The sequence below is a fragment of the Moschus berezovskii genome, chromosome 7, assembly GCF_049115385.1.
Source record: "Moschus berezovskii isolate FMDL1 chromosome 7, NW_MosBer_1.0, whole genome shotgun sequence".
Taxonomy (NCBI): Eukaryota; Metazoa; Chordata; class Mammalia; order Artiodactyla; family Moschidae; genus Moschus; species Moschus berezovskii.
The window spans coordinates 3,483,190-3,495,880 of NC_142466.1; the positions used below are offsets into that span (position 1 = coordinate 3,483,190).

Here is a 12,691-nt window from a genome sequence, read left to right on the forward strand (position 1 = left end):
TTCTGTAAGCAAGGCAGCATTTATAATAACATAAAAATGAATACTGCACTGAGATACTCAGTGGAATTATACATTACACTAAAATCACATATGTACACTGAACATTCATTTTGTACAATAGGCCTTTCGATTAAAAAATACAAATAAGATTTCTTACCATTTCTCATTGCATCTACTTTGCTTAATGAAAATCAGTCTAATATACATATAGAAATTTTCACCTAAAAAAGTACACTGCAAGTACATTTTCAGAAATGAAACTATAATCAGACCCCCCAAAAATTAATTTGTTGCTTCTTGGCAATTTTACCCACACCCATCACAAATTAATGTTCAATACAATATACCACTTAGCTTGTTTATTTTTGAGGTATATACCAGGGAAATCATATTGCCTTTACACTGCTATGTCTGGCTTCTTTCGCTCAGTATTATGTTTGTGAAATTTCTCCACATGTTGTTGTATGCAGAGGCAGTTCATTCATCTACATTGCAGTCTACTGTTTCAAGATACAAAACTACCATAAAGTTATTTACCTAATCCAGAGCAGGAGTCAGTACATTTTACCTAAGCTGAGACATACCATTTATAAGTGAATACAGATGGTTGCTTTCGGGATGTAGCAAAAAAACTGTTTAGGTGTGGCTAAGATTTTATGGCCTACAAACCCTAAAATATACTTTAAAGAAAAGCTTGTCAAGTCCTATACTAATGTACTGGGGAAAAATTTAGTTATTTTCAGTGTTATAGTATTTCAAATACTACTATGGTGAATATTTCTGTACATGTCTTTTAATGAAGATACTCATTCTTCCCTCCTGGGCATAATTCCAGGCATGGTATTTTTGGTCCTAGGACATTTGTACAGCCAGCATTAGAAGACTCAGCTATGGAGTTTTACCAAGTGCAGCAGCAATTTTCCATCTACTATCAATGTGTGAAGTCCATGGTGCTTCACAACTTCAGGAGTAGTTGATATTTCAATTGCTTATATTCTGCCATTCTGTAGATGATACAGTATAACTTTACTTTTTGTTTCAGTTTTATTTACCTGAGCACTAGTAAGTTTGAATATCTACTTTTATGAGGAATCTATGAGATTCTGAATTTGAATAACAGGCCACACAATTCTTTGTGTGAACATGAAGTGCTGAAGTGACTCATTTTTCTTCCATTTTTCAAGTCTGTTCCAATAATAGGGATGGCTTTACATAGAAATAGAGTCATGTTTTATAGAGGCAGATTGTATCATCTGGAAAGGACCTTACAGGTAATCTGGCTGAAGTCCCCATTTTACACAGGGGGATCCGAGGGATAGAAAGGAAGAGTGATGAGTTCCATTTAGAGTGGCATCGCTACCTGGTCCAGAGCATGTTTCTAACTAGGGAGAGAGATTTCCAGTGAGGTTAAACATCACTCCCTCCAGCTTAAACAGAAACCCTCTTATGTATTGGTTTATTGAATATTACTACTGCTCTCTTCCTATCAAATGTGGTTCTACAGCCTATGACCACTATGCATCTCCCTCTTCTCTGTGTTGTATAGGTAACCTAGTCTATCATCATGCCACATTTACCGTTAAGAATTTAAATTCAAGGATGAAGAAAGGGACTATAGAATGGAAACTTGACTATAATATTGTCACATTATCCACTGTCACTGATAATACTGCACTTGAACAAAGATATTTTCCATCAAGATCAATGATACATCAGAAGGAGAAAAGGAAAGATAGTGATGAAGACTGAAGTAGACTGGCTAGAATACATCAGAGCCTTTTAATATGTTGCTCCCTTTTTCTGTAAAATTTCATTATAGGAGAGTCTTTACACACCATGTCCAAACTTCTACTTGAGTTATGAATTCCTTAAAAAAATTTTCCCATAATTTCTTCTTTAACCTCTGTAATTCCAGACATGAAAGCCAGATATTATGTAGATGTTGTTTGCTGCAATTCTATTTTTGGCTATCAATTGATGGGCTCAAATTTTCTTTCGTTTTCATATCACTTACATTAGATCCAATAAAATGGACCAATGTGCAAGTCATATCAGTCTTTAGATAATGTAACAACTATCTGTCATATGAATGAAGATGGATTAATTAGATAATATGTTACATCACAATCCATTGATGCCCTATTTTTTTAGACTTTAATTTTCAGACAGTGCTTTGATCAAGCTGCTTTTTATAGGCAACAGTTCCAAAAGAGTTTGATAAAATAATAAAATATGCTAGAATTAGAAACCTATAAGTCTTTTATCTAAAATAAGAATTCTTTGCAGTATTTTTCCACCATGAGAATTTTTCCTAATATGCCATACATGTATGTGAGCTCAGTCATGTTTGACTCTTTGCAACGCTATAGACTATAGCCTGCCAGACTCCTCTTTTCATGGGATTCTCCAAGAAAAAATATTGGAGAGGGTTATGATTTCTTCCTCCGGGGTGGAATTCCTGACCCAAGGATCAAACCCATGTCTCCTGCATCTCCTACATCGGCAGGCAGATTCTTTACAACTGAGACATCTGGGAAGCCCAATATGCCATAAAGTCTCACAAACAACATTTTGAATAACAGAGTAAGTTCTTTGACTTTACTTCCATTCTGAAATACATTCCCATAAGGATATTTTAGAATGCCAGCTAGAAAATTTAAGACAATCATTGGCTTTTAGCTTTAAAAATTTTAAAGGATAATTAACAGTCTTTCCGTAGCTTATGGTCCTTCAAATATATGGCCATATCTTCACTTTCTCAACAAACTGATTCAGTGCTTAGCCTTCAGGAAGGAAACAAGAACAAAGGTAAATGTCAATAACTTATAGCTGTTTATTTCTAATGTAATTATTATGCATGTCTTTATGGATCCATTATTAGTGTCCACAACTAATTCACATACATTCCCCCCTGCAAATATGGTTGTATACATGTGTAAACAATATGTATATTCATTTATGCTTTAAATATATATATGTATGCATGAACGTACATGTATTAACATAGGCTTCCCAGGTGGCACTAGTGGTAAAGAACCCACCTGCCAATGCAGGAAACATGAGACATGGAGTTTGATTACTGGATTGAGAAGATGCCCTAGAGGAGGGCATGGCAACCCACTCCAGTATTCTTGCTTGGAGAATCCCATGGACAGAAGAGACTGGATGTCTAAAGTCCACTGTGTTGCAAAGAATCAGACATAACTGAAAAAGAAGTAACAACATACAAACACGCACACAAATATTAACATACATATATATATATGATATATGAGCATTCTTTGCTAAAGGATTAAGCATCCCATCTCTGTTATCCAAACACTGATTATTGTCTGGTGACATAAAATTGTAAAATAAGCAAATATGTAGTAAATCAAAACTAACAAACAACATTTTGTTTGTTAGTGCTAATTATATCACAGTTACACAAAATTAACTGAGGGTTTAGTATATACTATATATATTTGTGTATATATATATACACATCTATATGCATATGGGCTTCCCTGGTAGCTCAGCTGGTAAAGAATCTGCCTGCAACTCGGGAGACCCCGGTTTGATTCCTGCATCAGGAAGTTCCCCTGGAGTGGGGATAGGCTACCCCTCCCCCCCACCTGAGTATTCTTGTGCTTCCCTGGAGGCTCAGATGGTAAAGAATCTGCCTGCAATGTGGGAAACCTGGGTTTGATCCTAGGTTGGGAAGATCCCCTAGACGAGGGCATGGCAATCCACTCCAGTATTCTTGACTGGAGAATCCCCATGGGCAGAGGAGCCTGGTGGGCTACAGTCCATGGGGTAGCAAAGAATCAGGCACAACACAGCGCACATGTGTATACACATACATATATATGTGTCTGTGTGTATATATATATCTTTTGCAATAGTTCTAGACATTTTGCTTTTGGATTTACAGCCCTCAATTTTTATTTCATGATGCTTTTAAGTCTTATTATGAATTACTTGACTTTGTTTCCTTAATGTTTAATATTAACACTAACAACTTTTAGTACAGAATTTACAAGATGTACTATAACATATAAAGGAAATAAGTGCTGAAAATGCTCAGTAAATGCACAATAAGTCTTAGGGAAATTGAAATAACATTTGAATGAAAAAGTGAAACAAAAATTAACTTAATTAGAAAAGTTCAAAAGTTTTTAAAAGCAGTGGCACATTTAAATTCTGGACACACACTAAGCAGACTTGTGAGGGGAACTGTAATATATTTTAGGATTGAGGTTTATTCTAAATACTTCTTTATTTAGGAATCTGAGACATTTATGTTTCTCATGTGTTATGTCATATACTTTTTAAATTAAACAAGTACTATATATATGTGTGGGTATGTACACATGCATGTGATATAGATATTTAAAAATACAAAAAAGACAAAAGGACATTTTGTCTTGATCTAGAGAGTAGGAAGAACTTGGCCTGAAATACATGAAGAGCTGAAATACATTCCAGAGTTCCCTGGAAGATTGCCACAGCAGTTAGGTGAACAGTGCAGGTGGAAAAAACTGAATTTCCCCTCAGCAGAGTGGATCTTCAAGAATGAAAGGATGATATAACAATAAGAGACAAGGACTCCCGAAATGGTACTTAGTTCAGTGAAGCCAAAAACGGTGAATATCACTAATTCATTGATATCTGAACAAGATAGAAATAGGAGAGGAGGAGCATCACACACACACAAAAAAGGTTAATCACAATTGACCCACAGAAACATAAGCGGAATGATAATGTCATGTGTATCACAGCATCTGCCATTCCCACCAGCTAAACCCCAGCCTTGGAGCACACCCCACTGGACATGCTGACAGCATACAGCGAGGGGCTGCTGACGGCCTTGTACCGGTCATAGGCCATCACGGCCAGCAGGAGACACTCAGAATCTGCAAAGGTACAGAATACCAAGAATTGCAGATCACAGCCATAGGAGGGGATTACTTTGTTCTTGGAAAATAGGTCCACGATCATCTTGGGGTAAATTGCAGTGGAATAGCAGAGGACACAGAAGGAGAGGTGACCGAGGCAAAAGTACACGGGTGTGTGCAGCTGAGGATCCATCTTAATCAGGAATGTCATCCCAAGATTTGCCAAGTGGCCACTGAGATAAACAATTAGAACCATGGTAAATATGGTCACTTTGTCCTTGGTGTTATCAGTAATTCCCAAGAAAATGAATCCAGTCACGGAGGAGCAACTCCCTCCATCCATTTTTCTTTGTTCTTGTCTAAGCTTTCAGAAAATGATCAAGAAAAGGACAAAGGGATGTATAACACTTCTGCACATCTGCAATATATCGTAAGAAAGAACACACTTCTACCTGCAATTGTCTTCATATTCAGAAAATTATACATTCATGCACCCACTCTTGAAAAAAGCATAACTGTTATTGCTCAATAAAAACAAATACCTGGTGTAGAACGTTGAGAAACTGAACATCTAAATGTAATTTGTGATGCATGTTACTTTCTACAATCTTGTCTCTGAACCTTCCTTTCTTTACTTCAGAGAATACATTTGATTAATTTACCTGTCTTCTCCTCTTCAAAGTAATATGGATGAGACTCTAATGTTAGAGATGCCTAGCTGTAAGCATCAGGACTAAGCATTTTCTATGAATATTCATGTGGATACATGCGGGGAGCCGGCCTGAACAAGGCCCCAAATGTTGGCCCTGGGAATGCCTTGTAAGTGCTGTTCCCTGTCCCGCCACCCCTTAAGAGAGTCATAAAACGTTTACCAGGCCTTATTTGTTCTTCCTTGAGAAAAACAGAGCAAATAATCCTTTGCTAGGTTTCTTGTTTATTCCCCCAGATTTATGCAGGTATGTTTTCCTTATCTCTTAAAATAGATTAAGAATGTACCCCCTAATCTTTATAGCTTGCTGACTAGTTTTTCTTATCTCGTGAGCATTAGTCTAAATGCCAAGCTTGTCTTAGAAAGCAAACAAGCCTTTGTAATATTCTATAGATGCAATAACTAACCTGGTAAATGACTTGGTATTTTTATGTACCCTGTTCCCTGTCTCACTTTGTATAAAAACCCTGGCCCTTTTAAATAAAGTCGCTGATTTGCCTCACGAGCATTCAGTTCTCTCGACCCCATTCTTTACTCCTTAATTCTTTTCTCAGGCTTCTATGTCATTGCGGTCCGGACCTGTTCTCTTTGCCGGCTGGCACCGGCAGATACAAACCAAGATAACAATTTTAATATTTCTCAAAACCATGATTGTTTTAAGAGTATCTGTATCAGTTCCAGAAATAATGAGCATATCATGGATTGATCATAATAAAATAATTATGTTTCTGGTTTTGGTTTATGTTATGTTCAGTATTTGGTGAGACATTAAACAAGTATTAATGAACAGTTCTCTAGATGTGTTTTGTCATATTAATTACCTTTCTGTGGGAATTATCTGGTGCCAAAGAAAGAATCTCTTTACTCATGGAAGGGAAACATTTCTACGAACTTATTTAACACATATATTTTTATCTCTTGAGCTACCCTTAGCTCAGCTGGTAAAGAATCAGCCTGCAATACAGGAGGCCCTGGTTTGATTCCTATACCAGGAAGATCCCTGAATAATGGGTAGGCTACCCACTCCAATATTCTTGCGCTCCCCTGGTGGCTCATATGATAAAGAATCTACCTGTAATGTGGGAGATCTGAGTTCAGTCCCTGAGTTGGGAAGACCCCATGGAGAAAAGAACAGCTACCCACTCCCATGAAATATAAAAAAGACTTTTTCTTTATAAAATGAAAGTGAGATGAGTGATAATAAATGCTGTGGCCTTCCCTCGTAGCTCAGCTGGTAAAGAATCTGCCTGCAATGAGGGAGACCTGGGTTTGATCCCTGGGTTGGGAATGAGCTCTTGGAGAAGGAACTAGCTATCCACTCCAGTATTCTAGCCTGGAGAATTCCATGGACTGTATAGTTCATGGGATCACAAAGAGTCAGACATGACTGAGTGACTTTCACTTTCAATTGTTTCTGAAATATATAGACTTATCTCCATTATGTTTGCATGCATTTATAATGTGTGTCATGGGGCAGATTCATGTCAATGTATGGCAAAACCAATACAATAATGTGCCTCCAATTAAAAAAAAATTATATGTGTGTCACGTTTCCGTGTGTGTGTCTTGGATAATATGTGAAAATTGGAATATGAGTCATGTGTATATTTTTTAGACCTAAAAAATATGGCATATTGTTTATATGAAGTTCAGTTTTTCACAGGTTGGTACTTGTAAGATGGAACCTCAACTACTTTTGAAATAAAGCAACAAGAACCTTCAAACTAATGTTTATACTTGGTTGTCGTTGTTGTTTTGAGACCCCCCCTGGACTGTAGCCCACCAGGCTCCTCTGTCCATAGGATGCTGTATGGTACAATACTGTCTGACCATGGTCAGTATGAAGAATAACAGAATACAGCCCATTTATTTAACCTGTGCCATTCTGAGACAGTGGTTATAGAGCAGACGAGAGCTTTAGCACTGTGAATAGAATATAAGAGGAGGAGAAAATGTGTTGTTGATTATTAATTATTCCTGTTATAATTTTATGAAATCATTTTTAATGTTTTATATTTTTATGTAATGCTATGTATTATTATGTAATATAGATCGATGTTAGATTTATAGATGAAGTGAAGAAAATATTTGCAAAATATTTTTGCAACAAAGAATTTGTAGCTAAACTATACAAAAATGTTTATAAATAATTAAAATACAACCTAATTAAAAATAGGGACAGGATTTGAACAGATACCTCACCAACAGATATATAAATGACAATTAAATAATGATAAAATAAATAATAATGATGAAAATGATAATAAACAGAAAAAACATAAGTTATAGAAATATATTTTGCAATTATACATGTCCTTTTATGTCCAGGCTTCAAGTGCATGTTCTCTGTAGTGCTTCCCAATGTCACGTCAGTTGACTGGCCATTGAAGACACAGGTTATACGCTTAGTAGCTCATTGTGTTTCTGATACCAGAGAAGGATGCTCCATACTTTCAGTAGTACTTTCACACATAAAAATAAAAGATAGGGAGGAAAACAAATACTTTGCTTGCAATTAACCTTTAGTCTACAAGATGCCACTTGGAAAATGTTTTCAAATTAATTTGAATTAGCTTGGGTATAGAAGGTTCTTGACTTGCTATTGGACAGCACTTAAGAAAAGGTATTTGATTTGGTATTATTGCTTTCCTAGCACCCCTGTCTCATACCATCTGGTTGCACTTTATGTATTTTAATTTATTAAAGAAATAGATGTATTTAAGATCTATCAAGTGTTTAAAATGATTCAGGCATGATTCTCAGTATTTAGTCAAACATGTAGCAGTCATTGATGTAGGTATTATACTCTCCTCATTTCACAGGTCAGACAATTGAGACGAAAAAATAACTTGATCAAACTGCAGTTGGCTAGTTGGGTATAAGAAATAGCGCAGAAACCAAAGGAATCTGGCTTCCTCCCTAATCCAGTAATTTCATAAATGCAATCTTGTTAATGAGATATTCTACACATGAAAACACACACAGACACAATCTCTGAGGTTCTTACTATATCTTTTAAGACAACTTAATACAATCTGTTCTAGAATTAACTCCCAGCTCCTAATGATTGGAAGTGATAGACTTTATTTTCTTGGGCTCCAAAATGACTGCAGAAGGTGACTGCAGCCATGAAATTAAAAGACGCTTCCTCCATGGAAGGAAAGGTATGACAAACCTAGACAGCGTATTAAAAAGCAGAGACATTACTTTAGCAACAAAGGTCTATTGAGTCAAAGCTATAGTTTTTCCAGTGGTCATGTGTGGATATGAAAGATAAACCATAAATAAAGCTGAGTGCCAAAGAATTGATGCTTTTGAACTGTCATGTTGGAGAAGACTCTTGAGAATCCCTTGGCGTGTAAGAAGATCAAACCAGTAAATAATAAAAGAATATTCATTGGAAAGACTGATGCTGAAGCTGAAGCTCCGATACTTTGGTCACCTGATACGAAGAACTGACTCATTGGAAGAGACCCCATAGCTGGGAAAGATTGAAGGCAGGAGAAGGAGATGACAGAGGATGAGATGGTTGAATGGCATCATCAACTTGATGGACATGAGTTTGAACAAGCTCCAGGAGTTGGTGATGGACAGGGAAGCCTGGCATGCTGTAGTCCATGGGGTTGCAAAGAGTCAGGCACAACTGAGTGACTAAACTGAACTGAATAGTTGGAAAGTTATCCAACTATTAGTTTGCAGCAATTTTGAAACTTTTAAATGTTTCTTTTATCTGGGGGCTATGAAATGTGTTTGGCTCTGTGAAAACAAGTGTTTGATAAAATGCTTGTGTGAAAAATGTGTATGCGCTGGCAAGGTTGTTGCAGGTTCTTAGCTACAGTTTGTCCCAGGCATTGCAGGGGTAAAGAATCCGTCTGTCAATGCAGGATGAGCAAGAGATACAGGTTCCATCTCTGGGTGGGGAAGATTCACTGGAGGAGGAAATGGCAACCTACTCCAGTATTCTTGTCTGGATAATTCCAAGGACAAAAGCACCTGGTGGGCTATAATCCATGGGGTCGCAAAGAGTTGGACACAACTGAGCATACACACAGCTGGACTTTGTAATCAGGGATTTAGATGAATCCTGGAACCTTATATCTCAGGAGGAATTTATCTTTGGTTTTAAGAGTTTTTTTAGCAGCGTCTTTTACATCTTTGTTTCTCAAACTATAAATCAATGGATTCAGCACTGGGATGATGATGGTGTAGAACACTCAGATGATTTTATCAGTGTTGGGAGAATACAGGTAGCTGAGTCGTGAGTAAATGAAGAGCAGAGTTCTCTGGTAGATGGCCATGGATGTCAGGAGAGAAGCAGATGTAGAGAAGGTCTTCTTCCTCCCACTGGAAGACTGGATCTTTAAGACTGAGAGGAGAATGTAAAAGTAGGAGATGATGATGATGAACCTGATCATTTCCACTGAGCTGCCATATGTGGAGAGAAGCCACTCATTAAGTGACGTGTCTTTGCACGATAACTTAAGCAGGGGAGGGAGGTCACAGAAAAAATGATTAATGACATTTTTATCACAGTATTTCAGAATAAACACAAAGGATGTGTGCACCAGGGAACTCATATTTCCTCCAAAGTATGACAAGACGATCAACCATATACAGATGCCCCGAGACATTACACCCATGTACAGTAAAGGGTTACAGATGGCAACATAGTGGTCATATGCCATGGCAGCCAAGATGTGCGAAAGTATAGAAGAAATAAAACTGCAAGGCACAGCTGTGATAGGAAATTGACTTGTTCTGAGAGAGGAAGTTGACAAGCATTTTGGGAATGATGACTGAAGAATAGCAAAGGTCTACAAAGGATAGGTTACTAAGGAAAAAATACATGGGCGTTTGAAGGTGCGGATCAACCTTGATTAGCATCATCAATCCAATGTTCCCCATTAAAATCATAGAGTACAAAGTCAGAAACAGGAGAAGAGGACAATCTGCAGTTCATGGCTAGCTGGAAACCCTAACAGAATAAACTCAGTCACCAAGGAATAGCTTCCATCTAAAAAGTCCATATTCTGTGCTGTTTTCTTCTTAGGAGAATTCTAACATCCTAAGATGATATGTTGATACAGAAAAAAATTAGATATAATTATAAGGTTATTTTATTATTTCAACAAACAAACAAGCTATCAAGTCAAGAGTCCCAGACCAAATCTTCCAAATATAAATTCTGAGAAACATATTTCAAAATTTAGTAGCTTTATCTCATGGTTGATAGTTTTATTTTATTTGTTTGATTAATAGCTAGTTCTTCCACTGGACAGATATGTGCAGATAACATCTCATATTTCTTACTTTTTTAATTTTCAAGTACAGTACTATAGCTAATACAGAGGATAAATGAATAATGAAGCAATAAATGAAACGATGATAAGAGGAAAAATGTATCTGTTATTAAAAGTGTGATAACTTGAGTACATCTTGCAATGATAACTCTAGAACAATGTACTCCTTCTGTCCAGTATTTAATAGATAGTAGTGTGTTGTACTCTTGACTGTGATCAGTGATGCAATGAAATGTACTTCAGCTATATAAAAATTAAAAACAAAAATGATACTAGTGAAATGAAAGCAAATGTTAATAAACATCAGCTGAGAGCATGTTTTAGACAGGGACAAGTTTAAGTCAAGTCCTTAAATCCTGTCAAGATACTAAGTCAAGGAGATTAAAGTAACTGCTTTTCTCTTTGGCATTCTTTATCATTCTTGGCTTCTTTAAGCACAGCATAAATATTAGATGACTGAGTAAAGTGGACAAAAAATGAGTATTAACTTCTCATCTTTAAAAATCACTCTATATAGCCTCCTCACTAATTATATATGTGAGCAAACACAAATAGCTGCGTTTAATTTTTATCCTAGTATAATTCAGGCTGTTGAGGCTAAGAATTTTGTCAATTTCTGTTTCTGTAATTTCAGAAATTTTCTGGAAGCAAGGAGAATTTGAACATGATTTTGAAATATAAGACTTCTTATTGTAACCTTGAAGGATTACTTCAGTTCAGTTCAGTTAAGTTCAGTCGCTCAGTCGTGTATGACTCTTTGCGACCCCATGAATCACAGCAGACTAGGCCTCCCTGTCCATCACCAACTACCAGAGTTCAGTCAAACACATGTCCATTGAGTTGATGATGCCATCCAGCCATCTCATTCTCTATCATCCCCGTCTCCTCCCATCCCTAATCCCTCCCAGCATCAGAGTCTTTTCCAGTGAGTCAACTCATCGCATGAGGTGGCCAAAGTATTGGAGTTTCAGCTTTAGCATCAGTCCTTCCAATGAACACTCAGGACTGATCTCCTTTAGAATGGACTGGTTGGATCTCCTTGCAGTCCAAGGGACTCTCAAGAGTCTTCTCCAGCACCAGAGTTCAAATGCGTCAATACTTCGGCGATCAGCTTTCTTCACAGTCTAACTCTCACATCCATACATGACCATGGGAAAAACCATAGCCTTGACTAGATGGACCTTTGTTGGCAAAGTAATGTCTCTGCTTTTTAATATGCTATCTAGGTTGGTCATAACTTTCCTTCCAAAGAGTAAGCGTCTTTTAATTTCAGAGCTGCAGTCAGTATCTGCAGTGATTTTGGAGCCCAAAATATAGTCTGACACTGTTTCCACTGTTTTCCCATTTATTTCCCATGAAGGGATGGCACCAGATGCCATGATCTTTGTTTTCTGAATGCTGAGCTTCAAGCCAACATTTTCACTCTTCTCTTTCACTTTCATCAAGAGGCTTTTTAGTTCCTCTTCACTTTCTGCCATAAGAGTGGTGTCATCTGCATATCTGAGGTGACTGATAGTTCTCCCAGCAATCTTGATTCCAGCTTGTGCTTCTTCCAGCCCAGCGTTCCTCATGATGTACTCTGCATAGAAGTTAAATAAGCAGGGTGACAATATACAACCTTGATATACTCCGTTTCCTATTTGGAACCAGTCTGTTGTTCCATGTCCAGTTCTAACTGTTGCTTCCTGACCTGCATACAGGTTTCTCAAGAGGTAGGTCAGGTAGTCTGGTATTCCCATCTCTTTCAGAATGTTCCACAGTTTATTGTGATCCACACAGTCAAAGGCTTTGGCATAGTCAATGAA

At 37.2% G+C, this 12,691-nt stretch overlaps 2 pseudogenes; both read right to left on the reverse strand.

Moving 5' to 3' along the window:
- Nucleotides 1-1,356: 1,356 nt before the first annotated feature.
- LOC148777223 (olfactory receptor 5W2-like) lies at nucleotides 1,357-5,223 on the reverse strand (annotated as a pseudogene).
- A 4,462-nt stretch (nucleotides 5,224-9,685) lies between these two features.
- On the reverse strand, nucleotides 9,686-10,613 carry LOC148777224 (olfactory receptor 5I1-like; annotated as a pseudogene).
- Between the last annotated feature and the right edge of the window lie 2,078 nt (nucleotides 10,614-12,691).